General features: G+C 48.4%; 1 long non-coding RNA gene and 1 pseudogene across 2 annotated transcripts in view; one reads left to right on the top strand and one right to left on the bottom strand.

Annotated features, from left to right (window-relative positions):
- LOC127487776 (uncharacterized) overlaps positions 1 to 563 on the top strand; it is a 44,585-nt gene extending 44,022 nt beyond the window's left edge. For both annotated transcript variants that reach the window (XR_011383033.1, XR_011383032.1), the window contains exon 4: positions 538 to 563. This is a non-coding gene — a long non-coding RNA (uncharacterized lncRNA). The remainder of the gene's footprint in view (positions 1 to 537) is intronic.
- Positions 564 to 8,069: 7,506 nt separating this feature from the next.
- LOC103352530 (E3 ubiquitin-protein ligase TRIM33 pseudogene) lies at positions 8,070 to 20,265 on the bottom strand (annotated as a pseudogene).
- Positions 20,266 to 21,419: the final 1,154 nt, after the last annotated feature.

Raw genomic sequence — 21,419 nt, 5'->3', positions numbered from 1 at the left:
CATTTCAGGCAAATACAAAATATAAAATGCCCAGTTAAATCTGAGTCATTTCTAATTAGATATATATTGCACACTGAAAGATAAAATCTAAAACATTCATAGGGCATATTTATAGTAAAAATTGTTTTTTATCTAAAATAATTTGACCACCTTAATCACCTGTCTTAATTGCTTCCTTGATATTTTGGTTATACACTATTTAATAGTTCGTTTTTTGCATAATTTACCTATGAAATTATTTTAGTTACAACTTATACTCTATTTTCATCATAAAAGAGCTTCTACTATGGTTATATCTAACTTATTTTGTCCTTAGGTTTCTTAAGTACCCATTAGAAAATACTCAGCATTAGCATTTTGTTCAGTTGCACTGTTAATAACTCTGAGAATTGACTTTGAAATTGGTTTTGTGGAAAGATATAATACTATTTTTTCATGCTATCATTTGCTTTTCCACTCTTCAACATTATGTTGCATATCTTGATCACATTTTTCTACCAAAAAAGCATTATTTCTAACTTTTATTCTATTATTCAGTACTACACATCATGACTTTACTTGGGCTCCTACTATTTACTAACATCTATTTACATAAATTTAATCATCCATTTCAAAGATAGTTATACAATTGACCTAACAATTATACACTGTGAATTGAAATTTATTTTCTCTTTTACAACTGATGATACCCCTTTACAAAACAGTCTTTTTTTTAAAGATTTTTTTTATTTATATGAAAGGCAGAATTACTGAGAGGCAGAGGCAGAGGCAGAGAGAGAGAGAGAGAGAGAGAACTTCCATCCACTGGCTCACACCCTAAATGGCCACAATGGCCAAGCTGAGCCAATCTGAAGCCAGGAGCCAGGAGCTTCTTTTGGGTCTCCCACGCAGATGCAGGGACCCTAGGATTTAGGCAATCTGTTACTACTTTCCCAGGCCATAGTAGAGAGCTGAATCAGAAGTGGGGCTGCCAGGTCTTGAACTGGCACCATTATGAGACGCTGGCACTGCAGATGGCAGCTTTACCTACTATGCCCCTCAAGAACAGTCTTGACACTTAAAACAATACAATATTCCATAATTTTTCTTTAACACATTAAAGAGTTTTTTAAAGCTAAAGAGATTTCAAGAACACTGCATGACCTTATTGCTAAAAGATAATCTGGGCTACTCTTAATGAGTTACTAGGTGTGTCAATGATATTTTTACATCTTTTTCCAGAAACTTAAATAAATTGGAGAATTTTATCAATTTCACTTTCATAAAATGGTGTATGGATGTTTTGTGAAATACAGGATACTGAGTAGCAGTGAAATCACATTCTTTTATTTTTCATTTGGAACAGAATAAACACTAAAGACAGTAATTTTTAAAGACGTATTTACTTTTTGAAAGTCAGAATTAAAGAGAAAGAGAGAGAGAGAGAGAGAGTCAGTCAGTCTTCCATCCACTGGTTCACTCCCCAAATGGTTGCAACAGCTGGAACTGGGCTGGTTTGAAGCAAGGAGCCTGGGTGTCTTTCTGGGTCTCCCACATGGGTGAAGGGTCCCAAGGACTTGGGCCATCTTGCGCTGCTTTCTCAGGTGAATTAGAGCAGCCAGGCCTGGAGCTGGCACCCATATGGGATGCTGGCCACTGCACCACAGCACTGACCCCTAAAGAGTGTAATTTGAAAACAACTACTTTAGTGTCAATAGAAAGGATATCCAATGATGGTTGAGTAGTATTATTAGAATATGCATCAGACAGCCATCAACTTCAGTAGGATGATTCATGCTTTGCCCTAATTTCCGATAAAGACTATCTTCACCTTTCAGCAATCACTAAATTTATATTTGCGCTACCTGCACCAAAAGCAGTACTTTTTCCTCATTACTGCTAACTTAAGACAATCTCTGCAATGAAATTTCTATTGCCTCTCCAATTTCATTTTATTAACAAGACTTTTCATGAGAAAGATGTTGTAACGAACAAATGCATTTCTTCTGCTTTATGACTACTTGCATCCATTTTTATACTACATAAAGCTGAGACACTTATATCATTGAAAGTAGTTATAATAGGCCAGCGCCGTGGCTCAACAGGCTAATCCTCGCCTTGCGGTGCCAGCACACTGGGTTCTAGTCCCGGTCAGGGCGCCGGATTCTGTCCCGGCTGCCCCTCTTCCAGGCCAGCTCTCTGCTATGGCCCGGGAGTGCAGTGGAGGATGGCCCAAGTGCTTGGGCCCTGCACCCCATGGGAGACCAGGAGAAGCACCTGGCTCCTGGCTTCAGATCAGCACGATGTGTCAGCCGCGGCGGCCATTGGAGGGTGAACCAACAGCAAAGGAAGACCTTTCTCTCTGTCTCTCTCTCTCTCTCTCTCCACTCTGCCTGTCAAAAAAAAAAAAAAAAAAAAAGAAAGAAAGAAAGTAGTTATAATAGTATTTAAAATCAATATTTTTAAAGCTTCAATCTGGCTTTTGAAAATTTTCTCAAAATTTTAGAATCATCAGAAATTTTCAGTAGTACTACATTCATTCAGTTGAGCTGAAGAACTGATAAGAAATATCCAGTATGGAAGGCTACCATATCTATGTTTATCTGAATTTTCTTCATAAAAACAGTTTTGTCTTTATCCTTGTTGAAGATCATAGCTTATATAAGCTGGTTAATATCATTCTCATCCTTTTCTCTTTTTTTAATTTTTTTTGACAGAGTGGACAGTGAGAGAGAGAGAGACAGAGAGAAAGGTCTTCCTTTTCCATTGGTTCACCCCCCAGTGGCCATGGCGGCCGGCACATCATGCTGATCCGAAGCCAGGAACCAGGTGCTTCCTCCTGGTCTCCCATGCGGATACAGGGCCCAAGCACTTGGGCCATCCTCCACTGCACTCCCGGGCCATAGCAGAGAGTTGGACAGGAAGAGGGGCAACAGGGACAGACTCCGGCACCCCGACCGGGACTAGAACCTGGTGTGCCGGCGCCGCAGGTGGAGGATTAGCCTATTGAGCTGCGGTGCTGGCCCTATTCTCATCCTTTTCATAACTGAATTAACAAATGCATAACACACACAGAGATTCAAAAGATAATTTTTCCTTATTTAGTAAATGTCCACTGTTCAGAAATTTTTTCATAAAATTTGCTTTTGCACTTAAAAATTAATTATTTTCATTTATATGAAGGGAAGACTACAGAAAAAGAAACGGAGAAGTTTTATTCCTCAGATATCATCAATAGCAAGGACTGGGCAAGGCCAAAGCTAGGAGTCTAGATTTTAGCCTGGGCTTCTTATATGGGTGGCCGGGAAGCAAGTATATGTGCTATTACTTGCTGCTTTCCTGGGTGCATATTAGCAGGAAGATGGAATCTGGAACAGGGCTGGAACTCTAACATGGGCATACCAAGCAGCAGCTCAACCATTGTGCCAAATGCTCATCCCTACCCTTACATTTTATGGCAAAAATATGTACAAGTGGATAATAGCAACTACTGAGGGAATTTAAAAGAGTCTATTATAATTTAGTAGTCACAAAAGAGTGTCTGTTACTCATGAATGCAAACTCATCCCTACCTGAAATTTGGCTGAACCCTTGAGAAGAGAATTCTGTAGATTACCATCACAGTGCATTAACTTGACATCTAACACACATACACACACACAACAGTATTTTGCCACAAAAGATTGCTGTGCTTATAAAATGTGACTGCAAAGGCAGAGCTAATTTTCCATAAGGTTTTGGACATCCTGGTTGTTTGGAGATTGATGGACTTGTATGGGAGGCAAGTTTTTGGAGGCCTTTCACCTTACTTGTTCATAGTAGTAAGGCTGGTATTGACTAGCTGATATTAAGAATCATGGTCATTGGTGTGGGACAGTGGCTGACTGGGTGTTGTCTGGAACCCACACTGACTGGCTTTCAGGAGATTGGGATTATCAGTCATTTTCTAACTTTCAAAAGCAAGGGTGCTAACTGGCTGGTTTCAAAGTGTGTGTGTAGATTTGATGTATTTTAACTAATGGTGTTTATTTGTCATGAATGAAGACACTGGTCAAAACAGTCTTTTTGTTTTCTTTCTTTGAATATGAAAAACATTTACTTCTAACTCTTAGCATCCTCCTCACCCCCTGCCATTGGTCTTCACTTAGTCAAAACTACAGCAGAAACTGTAAGAAGTTGTCTAGTCTTTTATCTGTAGAGTATATCACTCAATTGATGACATCATTTAATTGATTTAAGCACCAGTTACTGAAACACAAATACCTGTGTGATATTTCTGTAATTTTCTTTACAAAATCTAAATAAAGAACACTTTATGGCATCCTGTCAAAGTCCATTCAGGACCTAAAACAAAATCCCTATAGGATGTATTCCATAAATACAGTACATTTGCAGCTCTAATGGGAGTAAAAACTGATAGATCCTTCCAAAGCAGATTTTCTTTTTGGTTCTATATTTGAACCTACCCTGAGACGAGGAACCTGTATGTCCTGAATATGGTCTAATTAGTGAGTATGATCTCAGTGTGGAAAACTTAATCTTCGTTATAATTTTTTTTTTTATTTTTACCCACTGACAGAAATCCTAATATTAGTAACACAGGCTGGTCTAATCCTTCTTTCATGATAGATTTCTGCAAACCTTTCCCTTCAGTTACCATGTCCCCTTCGGAGCTTTGTCTTATTAAAGTGAAATTTCCTGATACTGAACTCTATCTTCTTGCTTTACCAGACTAAGTCTGTCTTTTTTCTAAGTTTGATTTATTTATTTGAAAGTCAGAGTTACACAGAGAGATAAGGAGAGACACACACAGAGAGAGAGAGAGGTCTTCCATCCACTGGTTCACTCCCCAATTGGCCGCAATGGCCAGAGCTATGCCAATCTGAAGCTAGGAACCAGGAGCTTCTTCTGGGTCTCCTATGCAGGTACATGGGCCCAAGGACTTGGACCATCTTCTACTGCTTTTCCAGGTCATAGCAGAGAGCTGTATCGAAAGTGGAGCAGCCGGGTCTCAAACCAGTGCCCATATGGGATGCCAGCACTGCCAGCGGTGGCTTAACCTACCATGCCACAGCACCAGTCTCCTAAATCTGTCTTAAAGTGTGATTAAAGTGATTTTTTGAAGTTGTCCTGGTCATAACGATGAATAATTTCACTTTCTGTTCTTACAATCTGTCCCATTTATAATTTTATCTAGCATACTACCTGAAATTCATGTTTGAAGCTCTTAGTTTTGAAATGAATTCCTTCATTTCACTGTTGTCATTGGTAGTTCCTTTCCATTGTTCCTCAGAGATCTTTTAATATGTGCAGAGCTTTTTTTTATAGCTATGGGATCTTCCAGAAAGTTAACTTCTGGGGCCACACTGTGGCGCTGGCATCCTATATGGGCACCGGTTCTAGTCCCAGCTGCTCATCTTTCAATCCAGCTCTTTGCTTTGGCCTGGGGAAGCGGTAGAAGATGGGCCAAGTGCATGGGCCCCTGCACCTGCATGGGAGACCTGGAAGAAACTCTTGGCTCCTGGTTCCTGGCTCCTGGCTTTGATTGGCTCAGCTCCAGCTGTTGCAGCCATTTGGGGAGGGAACCAGCAGATGGAAGGCCTTCTTCTGCTTCTCCCTCTTACTGTCTGCAACTCTACCTCTCAGGTAAATAAATAATATCTTTTTATTTTTTATTTTTTGACAGGCAGAGTGGAAAGTGAGAGAGAGAGAGAGAGACAGAGAGAAAGGTCTTCCTTTGCCGTTGGTTCACCCTCCAATGGCCGCCGCGGCCGGAGTAGTGCGCTGATCCGATGGCAGGAGCCAGGTGCTTCTCCTGGTCTCCCATGGGGTGTAGGGCCCAAGCACTTGGGCCATCCTCCACTGCACTCCCAGGCCACAGCAGAGAGCTGGCCTGGAAGAGGGGCAACCGGGACAGAATCCGGCGCCCCGACCGGGACTAGAACCTGGTGTGCCGGCGCTGCAAGGCGGAGGATTAGCCTAGTGAGCCGCGGTGCTGGCCAATAAATAATATCTTTAAAAAAAAAGAAAAGTAGCTTCTTCTCAAAGATTATTGAAAATTATAAACATTTTTGACTCACAAGTGTTGCCCACAGAAGTGAGGGCATTTTGCACAGCAGTAAAGATACTACCATACCACCTTCATCCCACATGAGCCTGGGCTCACCTCCTGGTGCTGCTCCCAATTCCAACACCCTGGGAGGCAGCAGGTGATGGCTCAAGTATTTGGATCCCTGCCATCCACATAGGAGACTTGGATGGTTCCTGCCCATGGCTGTCATAGGCATTTGGTGAGTGAACTAGTAGATAAAAGGCTTTCTCTGCCCCCTCCCTCTCTCCAAAATGGAAAAAAAAAATAAAAAGAAATGATCAGATTTTTTCCTCCAAAACTCACTCAAGCTATAAAGTGAATTGGTGAATACAAGTGAAACAAATCCAGGGTACTGTAGAAACAGTAGCTAACACTTTTTGGGTACCTACTATGTGCTGGAGACCACATATTGATCTCTTTACACATTGTAGTTTATATAATTTTTGAAAATGGCAACTGTTATAATTATACTTTTACAGATAAGGAATCAGAAGCTGAAGAACTTGACTAAAGTCATTTAGTATCTGATGTTACCTTCCTCTCATCATAAGTAATTAAGTCCATCTCTTAGAGTCTTCACGCTGTATTTTCATATTACTTTCCAGGGCAGAACTGAGGCACTGACGTTAATAGCAGGAGAAATGGAGACAAGGGAGGAGTCCAAGGCGATAAACATCTCTTGTTGATGGATTGGATTTGGAGCGACTCGATAAGGAGATAAGGGAATCAAGAGCAATTCAGTAGAGACAGATAGAACCAAATGTTTTTGTAAATAATTTAAAATTGTCAGAAAAGCCACTAGAGAAAATCATAAATGTAATGCATTTTAATTTTCAATAAATGTTCATTTCTTCTTAATCTGAAAGTTTGTAATGTGACATAACAATGGTTTAGCCATATGTTTCTGTGGGAGTGGTACAGAGAGCAGATTCAGGACACGGCATAAACAAGCTTTGTGAGTATTGACAAGTGATTTCTTTACTATTCTGTTGGAGCCCAAGTTTCTTAAACTGTCATATATAGAGAGAGAAGTTGATTTATTCCATCTTCATTCTACCTGGAATTTTTTAGACTTGCAGTAATAAGAGTAGTACTTACCAAGAATATTCATTTTAACAATTAAAATCAGAAATGATGTACCGCAATATTAACTCCAACAGTATAGCTGTTTAAATTTATAGAGTTGAAGCATTCATGATTGAATGTCAGACAACACCAGTAAAGGGGTATCTGTTGGCATTCCCATTTATTCATTGAACATTTTTAGATACGTGCTGTTCAGTATTGCTAATGGTTTTTGTAGTTTCAGTTTAAATTTTTCAAATTATAATATTCCCGCGAGATGTATTTAAAAGTGTGTCAACAAATATTTTTGTAATGCTCCTCTGGAAATAAGACAACTATATTATTATTATTTTTTAAAGATTTGTTTATTTATTTGAAAGTTAGAGTTACACAGAGAGAGGAGAGGCAGAGAGGGAGAGAGAGAGAGAGAGAGAGAGAGAGAGGTCTATCTGATGGTTCACTTCCCAATTGGTCACAAGGGCCGGAGCTGGGCCAATCCGAAGCCAGGAGCCACGAGCTTCTTCTGGGTCTCCCACGTAGGTACAGGGGCCCAAGGACTTGGGCCATCTTATACTGCTTTCCCAAGCCATAGCAGAGAGCTGTTTTGGAAGTGGAGCAGGCAGGTCTCGAAATGGCACCCATATGGGGTGCTTGCGCTTCAGGCCAGGGTGGTAACCCGCTGTGCCACAGCGCTGGCCCCGTCAAGTATATTATTATGATGAAGTAATTGGGATGTGAAATTTTAATGTTTACAATTTATGAAACTATTAGGAAATGAAACATACTTTTAGGTGTTCTTTTCTTATTCTCAGAGTATCATACAATATTTGGCTTATCGTACAGGTTATATTCTCCAAAACAGACTTTATTTCAATGTGAACAGTGAAAATGTTTTAAAATTTTGAATGATTGGCTCCACTTGAAGGTTACCTTTCTAAATTCTTTGCTGTTCAAATGGAGTCTTTTTAAGTTCCTCAATGTATGATACAGAATTACAACACAAGGCTGCTGAGCCCTGTTTGAAGGTTTCATTCATATCTGTAGGCTCAATTTCACATGATTTTCCAGGATTGTTAATGTGTCCAATCACTCTAAATGCAGGTCAGCTGAGAGAGGTAGTAGCCAACTATTCCCAGGACTGTACAACATGCAGGCACTCCTCCTGTCATCCCTGTCTTCTCTTGTTTAACAGTTCCTGAAAAGCTACGGGTTCTTCTTCACTCCCAGGTTCTTGCCTGATCTTCACTTGGTCATATTTGAAACTAAGACTTGTCTTCTCAGCAGTTCTTCCTGATGACCCACAGCTGCCTCGACTGCCAGTACTAGATGTGCTAGGTCTCCCAGGTGTGAGAGAACTGGATAAGCCTGATGATCCCAGAGATAGAGCAGAGGGTACTGGGGTAGGATTATAGCTTGTGGGGTAGGTGACTGCCCGAGAAGATGCATCTACTTAGCCAACATCTTCCACATGGAAGGGTGGAATATCTGGCAGTGATGGAAGGTTTTCTGGATTGGAAACTGAGGGTATTAGCTCTATTGCTGCAACAGATGGGCTGTTGAGACTTCCATAGTTGCTGTAGCAGGTGTTGTGGGACTGATTGTGGTGTTGTGTACTGGAATGACAGGAAAGGGTCTAGTAGGCCCTGGGTTTGAGTGCTGCTTTGGAAGGTGTGACTGCATCATGGAATATTGAGGGCTGCTGTGCCTGGGTCTCTCTCATATCCTGACAGCATTCTGAGTCAGTGTCATCTGATGGGTTTGAAAAGCTCCACAGTTCATGTTGCTTCTCTGCGTTGTTTTCACACTGATCAATCTTGGAGGCTGTTGGAACATTTGAGGGGCTGTTTGTCCAGGGTGCTGCTGTGTTGTTGTAGTTGATACAGGTGCTGTTGGTTGCTGCAGCCTCATCTGTTACAACTGCTGGTGTGTCTGTGCACACAATTATTGCATTGCTGGAGTTGAAGCTGTGCTAAATTGATCTGTCCACGAGTTTGATTGATGTCAATTGTCCCTGGAAGAACTTGGCCAATTACATTAGGAGTGTAACCAGGAGATGGCTTACTTTCTATTATAAGATTACCCGAATTAACCACATTCTTTGCCCAGAAAATGGTATCACAATGGAAACGTATGTCTCCTTTACTTGCAGGGACAGGATCACATTTTGCTTTCAAAACCTTGGGGAGAAATCAGTCTCCCGCCATACAGCAGTGCTGTGCCACTGCCACTAGCCATTGCCCAATTGGTGAAGTTCAGAACACACTTGCTCCACTGGGGTAGGCCTGTGCTGTCACTCTGCTGCTGTAGTAACTTCATCTGTCTTTGTAACATGCTCTGGCTGCTGTAAGATATTTTCCTTTCTTGTTAATTTCATTGATAAAGGCGAATGTGGCCAGTGTAGGTTTGTGCTCTATTCATTTGTTAGTCTTATATATTTATTCTCTCCTATTCTGCAGCTGGGTGGCTGTGAAAGGAACATAATTCTTCTCAAGAAGCTCAGCCAGGAAATTCTCAATTGTACCATTCTGATTTTGGAAAATTTCTTCCAAAAACTAAAACCTATGTGCTTGAACTGTGCTCCAATAGGTGGCAGTCTCTCTATATCAGTGTGTCATAAGTTTCATGGAAAGGTGTCCACCGCTCTTTGTGTACAGGACAGGAAAGGTGCTGGCCAGATGTCGCAGCAGACTCTGAGACATCTTTCTTTCCTGATCATGTCATCTTTAGTGAAGTTTACTCTTTGAAGGGCTTCCATGGGGGTCTTACAGAGCCACTCTCCACATCCTACACAGAAGCCAACTTCACCTGCACCGTCTTCACAACTGTCTCAGGTCTGATTTCTCATCAGAACTGCGGGGGACTTCAGACATGTCTCTCACAAAACAAAGGTCCACAGGGTCTGTCTGGGCATCAGCTTACACCAACCTGCTGGCTGGGCGCCCTGCGCTCTGGCTCTGGCCTGTAACACCAGCAGAAGAATGGGGCAGGAGCGTGGGCTCTGCCTCACGCAGGCTCTGCCGGCTCTGTGGAGTCACAGCGCTGGTGTCCAGAAGCAAGAAGAGGACTCCCCAGGGACCTGAGCAGGGCTTGAGCCCAGACCTGCGGCCATCATTATTGTCGTTGTCCCTGCCTTTATCCCCCTCCACTGAGCTCTGCACTCTGGCCCTGCTGGCTCCCCTCCCCCTCCCCCTCTTCCTTCCTCCCCTCCTTCCCTCCCACCTCCTCTTCCCCTCCTCCCCTCCCTATCCCCCTCCCCTTTTTCTCCTCTCCCTCCACCTCCTCCCCTTCTCTTCTCCCCCTTCCCCTCATCCCCCTCCCCCTCCTCTCTCCCCTCCTCTCCCCTTCCTCTCCTCCAAGCCTCAGCCTGGTCCCTGGTGCACAAGGAAGGCAGCCAAAAACCTCTGAGGCTGAACAAGCAACCAGGGAGCGCTCCTGCTCCCAGATGCAAATGTTGATCCTTACAAACCTTCCTCTTGGTAGCACTTTTCAGTGTCCTCTGGCTTCCATTTCCATTTGTTTCCAGAACATTTTTAATTTCCATCTTAATTTCTTCCTTGATGCAATAGCTGTTCCTGAGAAAGCTGTTTAATATCCATGCATTCATGTGGTTCCCTAAGTTTTTTCTGCCATTTATTTCTGGCTTTATTGCATTGTCATCTGGAAAGACACTCCATGTGAGTTCAGTGTTTGAGGATCTATTGCCACTCGCCCTACCCTGTGATCTACCGTAGAGAATGCAGCTGTGGAAGCTGGTGTTCCACAGAGGTCCCTCAGCTCCGCTGATCCAGCAGGCAGCTGGACTCCACTGCCTTTTGGATTTTCTGTCCCTTTTGAAAAGTGAGGGGTTAACTGTCCTACAGTTATCCTGGACTTTGTCTCTCTTTTTGGGTTCAGCAGTGTTTGCTCTATAAATTGGGAGCCTCTGATGCTGGGAACACATATGTTTACATCTGTGGTTTCCTCCTGTGAATCCATCCCTTTATTGTAATATAATTGTTTTCCTTATCTCCCTCTCTCTCTTTTTTAAAGGTTGTTTATTTGAGAGACAGAGTTACAGAGAGAGAGGAGAGGTCTTCCATCAACTGGTTCGCTCCTCAAATGGCCACAATGGCCAGAACTGGGCTGATCCGAAGCCAGGAGCTTCTTCTGGGTCTCCCACATGGGTGCAGGGGCCCAAGGGTTTGGGCCATCTTCTACCACCTTTCCAGGGCATAACAGAGAGATGGGTTGGAAGTGGAACAGCTGGGACACAAACAGGCACCATACATGATGCCTGGGTGGAGGCTTAGCATACTACGCCACAGAGCTGACCTCTTTCCTGGTCTCTTATTACTGCTTTTGATTTAATGTATATTTTATTTATTATAGGAGTGTGACTATTCCTGCTCTCTTTTCGGTTCCAAGGAATATACAGGAATATACTGCTCCATTCTTTCTCTTTCACTCTGTACTTGTCCTTAGGTGTGTGAAGGGAGTGTCCTAAAAGTATAATGTATTTGGGCCTTGACTTTTGTCTATGCAATCACTGTATGTCTTTTGATCAATGAATTTAATCTGTCTAAATTTAAGACAATACTGAGAGATAAGGCTTTATTATTGACATTTTGATATTTGATTTATACTTCTATTCTATTTCATCTTTTCTTCTTCCCTCACAATCTCCCTTTGTGGGTAAGTGATTTTCTGGAGTAGTATGCTTTGATTCCTTGCTTGTTATTTTTGACAAATCGATTATTGATTTTTGCTTTATGGTTTCTGTAGTGCTAAAAACCATTTCATGTTAACAAGCTATTTTGAAAATACAACAAACATTGCTTGTAAAAATGGGAAGAGAATTGTTAAAAGAGATAAATATCTTAGTATTTAGAACTGTACACTTGCACTCCATTCCTCCCCACATTTTGAATTTTTGATGTTCTACTTTATCTTTCTCTATATTGCATGTTTCTTAAGATATTAATATATTTATTATCAATTTTTGCTATCCATAATGAAGATATTAATGTTTCAATCACTAAGCTTACAATATTAGAATATTCTGAATTTGTCTTTATCACTACTTGTTTTTTAAAATTTTATTTAATTACTTGGTAGAGTTACAGAGAGAGAGGGAAGGAAAGGACTTCCATCTGCTGGTTCACTCACTCCCCAAATGGCTGCAAAATAACTGGAGTTGGGCCGATCCGAAGCAAGGAGCCAAGAGCTTCTTCTGGGTCTCCCATGTGAGTGTAGGGGCCCCAGCACTTGGGCCATCCCCTACTGCTTTCCCAGGCCATAGCAGAGAACTGGATCAGAAGAGGAGCCGCAAGGACATGAACCGGCACCCGTATGGGATGCTGGTGCTGCAGGTGGAGGTTTAGCCCACTATGCCATAGTGCTGGCCCCTAACGATTCTTATTAGAGTGTTTTCTATCTGTCTTCTGGTATTATATTCTTATTCATCAATATCACTTTCTTTCAGTTTGAACAACTCCCTTCAGCATCTCATGTAAGATCTAGCTGGGATACATTCTCTCAGCTTTTGTTGGTCTTTCATTCACATCTAAAGGAAAACTATGGTTGGTACAATGTTGTTGGAAGGCAGGTCTGTGAAAGTGTCATCCTGTTTCCACCTGGCCTGTGAGGTTTCAGCTGGAAGTTTGCAGTCATATGAATTGGGACCCCTTATATCCTATTCGTTCCTTTTCTTGCAGATTTTCTTTTTTAGTGAGAGATCTTTTTTTAAAAAGACGTTTTTTGTTTCTTTGAAAGTCAGAGTTACACAGAGAGAGGAGAGACAGAGAGAGAGAGAGAGAGTGGGGCTGGGCTCTGGAGGGTGAGGAGGGGGCAGGACTTGGCCCTGGACAGTGAGGAGGAGAGCACAGCCTGGCATTGGAGGACAGAGAGGGGAGCGGGGCTGGCCCTGGAGTGTGAGGAGGGGAACAGGGCCCAACCCTGGAGGGTGAGGAGGGTAGCAGGGCCAGCCCTGTAGGGCAGGAGTGGAGTGTGTCTGGCCCTGGAGGGTGGCCAGTGCCCTGCCTGAGATCAAGGCCTGGCTCTGGAGGTGAGGAGGGGTGTGTGTTTGGCCCTGGAGTGTGAGGAGAGGAGCGTGGCCGGCCCTGGAGGGTGAGGAGGGGACCAGGACCATCCCTGGAGGGTGAGGAGAGGAGCAGAGCCTGGCCTGGGAGGATGGTGAAGGGAGAGGGGCGTGCTCTAGAGGGTTAGGTGGGGAGCAAGGCCAGGCCTTGTAGGGTGGCCACTGCCCTGCCTGAATAGAGTGGGTCCTGGCCCTGGAAGGTAAGGAGGGGTGAGGGTCCTGACCCAGGAGGGTGGCAAGGGACACACCTTAGGGAGCAGGGCCAGGTTCTAGAGGGTGGTCAATGCCCTGCCTGAATGGAGTGGGGCCACCTCTGGAGTGCAAGGAACAGAGCATGGCCGGCCCTGGAGAGCGAGCAAGGCCTGGCATTGGAGGATGGAGAGGGGAGTGGGGCGGGCCCTGGAGGGCAAGGAGAGGAGCAGGGCCTGGCTGTGGAGGGTAGCCAGCAATGCGCCTGAGGGGAGCAGGAGCAGGGCCAGCCCTGGAGGGTGAGGAGGGGAACAGGGCCTGGCCCTGAGGGCAGCAAGGCCTGCACCTCAGGAGAAAAGGACCAGGCCCTGGAGGATGCAGAGGGGAGCAGGGTGGGTCCTGGAGGGTGGCCAGGGCCCTGCCAGAGTGGAGTGGGGCCTGGAGCTAGAGGGCAAGGGGGGAACAAGTGCCTGGCCCTAGAGGGTGACCAGTGCTGTGCCTGAGTGGAGCAGAACCTGGCTCTGGAGGGTGAGGAGGGGAATGGGCCTGGCCCTGGATGGCAGAAAGGCCTGTACCTCAGGAGAGCAGGGCCAGGCCCTTGAGGGCCAAGAGGCCTGTGCAATAGGAGAGCAGGGCTGTCCCTGCAGGATGGAGAGGGGAGCAGGGTGGGCCCTTGAGGGTGAGGAGAGGAGTGAGGCCAGCCTTGGAGGGTGAGGAGGGGAGCGGGGGCCAGGCCCTGAAGGGTGAGGATGGGAGCAGGGCCAGTCCTGGAGGGTGAGGAGGGGAGCAAGGCCTGCCACAGGAAGGCAAGGAAAGGAGCGGGGCCGGCCCTTGAGGGTGCCCAGGGCCGCGCCTGAGTGGAGCAGGGCCTGGCTCTGGCAGGCAAGGAGGAGAGTGGGGCCTGGCCCTGCAGGGTGGCCAGGGGCACCTGTGGGGAGCATGGCCTGGCCCTGGAAGGCAGAGAGGCCTGTGCCTCAGGAGAGCAGGGCCGGCACTGGAGGGTGAGGAGGAGAGTGGGGCCTGGCCCTGGAGGTTAAGGAGGGGAGCATGTCCTGGCCCAGGAGGTTGGCCAGGGCCGTGCCTGAGGGAGCACGGTTGGGTTCTGGAGGGTGGAAAAGGCTGTGTCCTAGGGGAGCCGGGCTGCCTCTGGAGTGCAAGGAGGGGAGGAGGGGACCTTGGCCTGACCTGGAGGGTGAGCAGGGCCTGGCATTGGAGGATGGAGAGGGAGGTGAGGGTCAGGCCCTGGAATGTGAGGATGGGAACAGGGCCCAGCCCTGGACAGTGAGGAGGAGAGCACAGCCTGGCACTGGAGGGCGGAGAGGGGAACTGGGCTGGCCCTGGAGTGTAAGGAGGAGAACAGGGCCCAGCCCTGGAGGGTGAGGAGGGTAGTAGGGCCAGCCCTGTAGGGCAGGAGTGGAGTGTATCTGGCCCTGGAGGGTGGCCAGTGCCCTGCGTGAGATCAAGGCCTGGCTCTGGAGGTGAGGAGGGGAGTGGGCCTGGCCCTGGAGTGCAAGGAGGAGAGCAGGGCCAGCCCAGGAGGGTGAGGAGGGAAGCAAGGCCTGGCCCTGGAGGGCAGGAAATGGAGCAGGGCCAGGCCTTTCGTGGCCAGGGCCATGCATGTGGCGAGCCGAGCCTGGCTCACGAGGGTGAGGAGGGGAGTGGGCCTAGCCCTGGAGGGTGAGGAAGGGAGTGGGCCTGGCCCTGGAGTTCAAGGAGCAGAGCAGGGCCAGCCCTGGGGGTGAGAGGGTAGCAGGCCCTGGCCCTGGAGGATGGAGAGGGTAGACGGGTGGGCCCTGGAGGGTTAGGTGGGCACAGGGCCAGTCCTGGAGCATGGTAAGGGCTGCACCTAAGGGGAGCGGGGCCTGGCTCTGCAGGGCAAGGAGTGGAGTGGGTCTGGCCCTGGAGAGTGAGGAGGGGAGCAGTGCTTGGTCCTCGAGGGCAAGGAGGGCAGCAGGGCGAGCCCTGGTGGGTGAGGAAGGGAGCAGGGCCCAGCCCTGGAGGGCAGGGAAAGGGGTGGGGCCAGCACTTGAGAGTGCCCAGGGCCATGCCTGAGGGGAGCAGGACCTGGCTCTGGCAGGGAAGGAGAAGAGCAGAGCCTGGCTCTGGAGGGTGGCCACTGCCGTGCCTGATGGGAGCTCTAGAGGGCGCGGAGGGGCACGGGCCGGGCCTGCCCTGGAGTGCGAGGAGTGGAGCATGGCCGGCCCTGGAGAGCAAAGAGGGAAGCGGGGCCTTTCCTGGAGGGCAAGGAGGAGAGCAGGGTCAGGCCCTGGAGGATGGCCAGAGCCCTGCCTGAGTGGAGTGGTGCCTGGCTCTGGAGGGTAAGGAGGGGAACGGGGCCTAGCCCAGGAATTTGGCCAGCGCCGTGCCTGAGGGAGCATGGCCGGGTTTTGGAGGGTGGAAAAGGCTGTGCGCAAAGGGGGCAGGGGCCGCCTCTGGAGTGCAAGGAGGGGAGCAGGGCCAGACCCTGGAGGGCAGGCAGGGCCTGGCATTGGAGGATGGAGAGGGCATGGGGCAAGCCCTGGAGGGTGAGATGGGGAGTTCGGTTGGGCCCTGGGTGGTATGCAGGGCACTGCCTGAGGGGAGTTGGGCCTTGCCATAGAGGGCAAGCTGGGGAGCTGAGCTGGGGCATGAGGGTGGCCAGGGCCATGACTGAGGAGAGAAGGGCCTGGCTCTGGAGTGCGAGGAACAGAGCGCAGCCAGCCCTGGAGGACGAGATGGGGAGCAGGGCCTGGCCATGGAGGACATGGAGGGAAGCAGGGCCAGGCCCTGGAGCATGGAGAGAGGAGCGTGGCGGGCCCTGGAAGGGGAGGTGGGGAGAAGGGCCAGGACCTGGAGTGTGGCCAGGGCCCTACCTGATTGGAGTCAGGCCAGGCCTGGAGGGCAGAGGGGAGCGGGGCCTGGTCCTTGAGGGTGGCTAGCATTGTGCTTGAGGGGAAAGGGCCAGACCTGGAGGGTGAGGAGAGGAGGAGGGCCTGGCCCTGGAGGGCAGGGAACAGAGCGGGGCAGCACTTGAGGGTGGCCAGGACAGTGCCTGTGGAGAGCAGAGCCTTCATCTGGGGGACGAGGAGGGGAGCAGGCCTGGCCCTTAAGTGTGAGGAGCCCAGCGGGACCAGCCCTGGAGGGTGAGGAGGGGTGCATGGCCTGGCCCTGGAGGGTAGTGAGGCCTGTGTCTCAGGAGAGCAGGGCCTGGCACTGGAGGATGGAGAGGGGAGTGGGGCCTTCCCTGGAGGGTGAGGAGGGGAGCAGGGTCCAGGCCCTGGAGGGCAAGGAAAGGAGCGGGGCCGGCCCTTGAGGGTGCCCAGGGCCGCACCTGATTGGATCAGGGCCTGGCTGTGGCAGGCAAGGAAGAGAGTCTGGCCTGGCCCTGAAGAATAGCCAGTGCTGTGCCTGATGGGAGCATTGCTGGGCTCTGGAGGGCGAGGAGGGGAGTGGGCCTGGCCCTGGAGTCAAGGAGCAGGGCCACCCCTGGAGGGTGAGGAAGGGAGCAGGGGCCAGGCACTAGAGGTGGCCAGGGCTGCACCTTAAGGGAACAGTTCCTGGCCCTGGAGGTCTAGGAGAGGAACATGGCCAGCCCTGGAGGGCTAGCAGGGCCTGGCATTGGAGGATGGAGAGATGAGCTGGGCTGGCCCTGGAGGGCAATGAGGGGAGTGGGGCCTGGCTTTGGAAGACGAGGCAGGCAGCAGGCCTGGTCTTGGAGAGCGAGGAAGGCAGAGGTCTTTATGTATGCCCACCTCTTACAGCCTGAGTTCATGCCAAGAGAACTCTGGGACCTGTGGGACCAATGCCTCCCACAGAGCAGAGAACAGGAACCTTAGGTATGTCCTGAGTGTGCATGAGTTTGAGCCCCAAGAATGACAGCTGTTAAAGGGGAGCTCAGAGCTTGCAATCCATTTCCCACCAAGAGTCCTGAACACCAGGCAGGGCTCTGAGCTGGGAACAGGAGGGAGCTGTGCAGGACTGAGAGCTGCTCTGTGCTCAGGGAACACAGCCACATTCATGATCTTAGCAAGGGTTGGAGGCACCCATAAGCATTGTCATCTGGTACTGGATGAGGTCCATCCAGTCACTGAAGTGCATGATGGCATGCTCCTATCCCAGCAGGAAGTTGATGCAGATGAGGTGCCTCCACCCTGCAGGTGACAGGATAATGATACCTGCTGGGTGGAGGTGGGAGTGGGCTCTGCTTGATCAGAGAATGAGATGCACTCTGGATACTTAAATGTGTAGGAGCCAGAGTCAGACCCAAGGTCCAGAGGCAGCTTGATGTGAACACATTCAGTGAGTTCCCTGGCCTAGAATCTAGACATGGCCCCCACCCCAGACCCCTGCCCAACACTTCCTGCTGCCAACTTCAGGGGTCTCCCAGTAGTAAGTCAGTTTCTCCCACCATGGTCTCCTGTTGACTATCATATGGACAGCATTGGCTCTTTAGCTCTGACACCAGGGTCCCTAGAGTTCCACCCAAAGGTGCCAGTGCCGGTGGATCGTAGGAGGGCCCAGGGAAGATTGGGATGCTCCTGTCCCCTTCTGCAGATGAGGTTCACTGGACAGTGGGCTGGTCAGGAGCTGGTGCCCAGTAGGATTCCAGCCCAAGCAAAACCCTCTCCCCATAGATTAAGTTTGTTGGACACCAATCCCAGAAGGTTCCTATCCTAGGCCAACCCATTGTCACTGACAGCCTGGCCACCATTTGCAATAATATCAGGACAAGGCCGTTGCACTTGGCTTCCCACTGACTCTGGGTCCCCTCCCTGTGTGTCCTGAGTGGAACCATCCAGAGATGCTGGGCAGGTACAGAGCCCATGGCCAGCTGGCACTCTGGGTTCAGGATGGCCTGGAACAGGCAGAAGGAGAGGGGCACCTGAGTGTGCATTCCCGGCATTCTGCAGCTGCAGGGGAAGATCAGTCATGCTAGTTGGATATTGATTGGCTACTGCTACTTGCTACCAAGTGCTAAAGAGATGAAGGACAGCCTGGCTATCTACTTAAGGCAGGGTGTGAAGGCCACAGGCCCTCTTCTATGGCCTGTGTGTGTCACTGAATTGAAGACAGGGTGGGAAAGCTAGGGTCCTCAGTGATGGCCTCAGCATGTGTGATCCCAAATTCCTGTGTTGAACCTAACTCCCAAGGTGAATGTGTTAGGGGAGGGGCCGTGGAGGGGGTGAGATGATTATGAGGATGGTGTCCTCACAAATGAGAGTAGGGCACTCTGAGAGGGCAGAAAAGGCCAGAGTTTCCCCTTGCCCTGTGGTATGACATCATGGGAAGGCATCCTTGGTGAACCAAGAAGGGGGCCCCACAGACACTGGATCAACCTCGGGCCTCCTAGCCTCCAGATCCATGAGCAATGAATTCTCATGTCTCCAAGCTGCTGCAATGTTTTATCACAGCAATCGGAGGACTCAGCCAGCCACCAAAGCATGGTCCAGACAGACCCTGAGCTCCTGCAGCCCAAAGACAGTGCGAAGGTCCCAGCCTGGGACAAGCAGGATAGAGGCAGAATGTCAGAGGCTGAGTCTCAGTGAAGGAGGAAGGTGCCTTTGCTGGCACAGCTGCACTGGGGCTGATGGCACTGGTGGGGACAGACAGGTGCACATGCCAGCTCCTGCTGGAGCCCCTCCAAGGAGTCACTCGTCCGCTGTTAAAGGTGCAGTTGAGCTGGGAACCTCTCCCACACCCAGGGCTCATGGCCTGCCCGGTGCTCTGGAGCCTGCTATTAGGCCTGGATCCTGGCAGCTCAGCAAAGATGGCACCTGGCATCCAGTGACATGGAAATGGCAGGTGGCCTTGGCAGAGCATGGGGGAAACAATCACAGCCCACAGAGTTGGGCAGTCAGGGCTGTGCGTCATCTTCCATATTTTTGGGTGGGGGAGGATCCTGTATTTGTGGAGACTGTGGGATTCTGTTGGGGGACTGATGGCATGTGGTATTCCAGACAGACGATAGCTATGTGGACATCACTTAATGAGCATGCTCAACCGAGTCCCAGAAGGAGCAGCCATTGCCACTTCAGTCTCCCCAAGCACAGTCATGACTCCAGGCCCAAGTGGGCAGACCCAGAAACCTCATGGGGGAAGGAGCCTCCAGTGTCACAGGCTGCAGTAGGTGACTGATTCACCTGAGTGCACATATCTCAGGGTATCAGATGGGAGGTCAGCACCACACTGACACTGGGACTCAGTGCTCCTCCACCCTCCCTGTGTGAACTGGGAACAGTAGGTTATATAACAAAGAGTTATGAAAAAGCAAAATCACTGTTCCTCAACAGTTGAGACAAGGGCTATAAAAATCATTGAATATTAAAATGTCAATTTCACTCCTATACATTACATTTAGGTACTCTATTAGTTCCCACAGATCAGGAAAATATGTGGCATTTGTCATTTTGAGACTGGCTTCTTTATTTTTTGCTTTCAATTTTGTTTTTCTTCTCTAATTTTAATTATTTTTCTCATACTTTATTGGGTTTGGTTTGTTGTTGTTTCAGGTCCTTGAGATGCATTGATAGCTGATGTATTTGATGCCTTTCCAAATTCTTGATGTAGGCACCAATTACAATAAACATTCCTCTTAACACTGCTTTTGCTGTATCGCATAAGTTTTGATATGCAGTGTTGTCATCTTCATTTGTTTCCAGGAAAGGGCAGTGTTGTGGAGAAGTTGGGGCAAGATAAATATGCCCTCTCTACCTGCACTGGGTCCACAGGCAACTGCTAGTAACTGCTAGTCTCTTGGGTTACTCCTGTCGGGCTCTCCCTCTGGCTGTATCACCACAGGTTGCTGCAGTCTGGTCTCACCGTCAACTCCAAGCTGCCACCCGCTCCAGCTCTCAACTGCTGCATTTGTGCTTGTGTGCATGTTCATGCTGCACATCTACACAGGTCCACGGGATTCCTCTTCCTCTTGTAGGATTTCCAGTGCAGTTTTCTCTCCAATTCTCCCGTAACAGTGTACTTCCTACATTTGCTTGTTTACTGTTTATCCCTAGTGTAGAGCAATATGTCATTCCCTAATCCGCCATCTTGGAATCTCCTCTCTTTGTTTCTTTAAAAGTTCTTATATTAAGTCTATTTTTTTTTCAATATCAGAATTGTTACACCTGCTCGTTTTTGGATTCTGTTAGAGTGGGATAATTTTCCATCCTGTCACTTTCAATCTGTGTGCATCGTTGATGGTGAGGTGTATTTCTTGTAGGCTACAATGAGATGGGTCTTGTTTTTTAACCCATTCAGCTAGTGTGTTTTTTTTAATTGACGAATTTAAGATATACATCATTTAATTTTACGTTATTATTGATAAGTAATGACCTGATTCTGCCATTTTTCCATAAATATTCCTATTTTACATTGGATTTCCTTTGCACTTTCACCCAGGGATTTTCTGCATTTGCCTTCTTTTATAGTTATTGCTATTGCTTTCTTTTCTTCGTGCAGCACATTTTTTTTTTTTTGACAGGCAGAGTGGATGGTGAGAGAGAGAGACAGAGAGAAAGACCTTCCTTTGCCGTTGGTTCACCCTCCAATGGCCACCGTGGCCAGCGCACTGTGGCCGGTGCACCGCGCTGATCCAATGGCAGGAGCCAGGTGCTTCTCCTGGTCTCCCATGGGGTGCAGGGCCCAAGCACTTGGGCCATCCTCCACTGCACTCCCTGGCCTCAGCAGAGAGCTGGCCTGGAAGAGGGGCAACTGGGACAGAATCCGGTGCCCCGACCGGGACTAGAACCTGGTGTGCCAGCACCGCAAGGCGGAGGATTAGCCTAGTGAGCCGCAGTGCCGGCCATGTAGCACATTTTTAAGACTCATTTGCAAAGCTGGATGTGTGGTGATAAATTCTTTCAATTTATGTTTGTTTTGAAAGGTCTTTATTTCACTTTTATTTACCAATGAGAGCTTTTTTGGGTGTGGTATTCTGAGTTGACTTATTTTTCTCATTGAGTTGGACTATGTCTCTCCATTTTATCCTAGCCTGTAGGGTTCATGATGAGAAATCAGCCTTTAGTCTACTTGGGGAATTTCTCA

The sequence above is a fragment of the Oryctolagus cuniculus genome, chromosome 16, assembly GCF_964237555.1.
Source record: "Oryctolagus cuniculus chromosome 16, mOryCun1.1, whole genome shotgun sequence".
In the NCBI taxonomy this organism is placed as follows: Eukaryota; Metazoa; Chordata; class Mammalia; order Lagomorpha; family Leporidae; genus Oryctolagus; species Oryctolagus cuniculus.
This window is presented reverse-complemented; position numbering and strand designations above follow the sequence as displayed.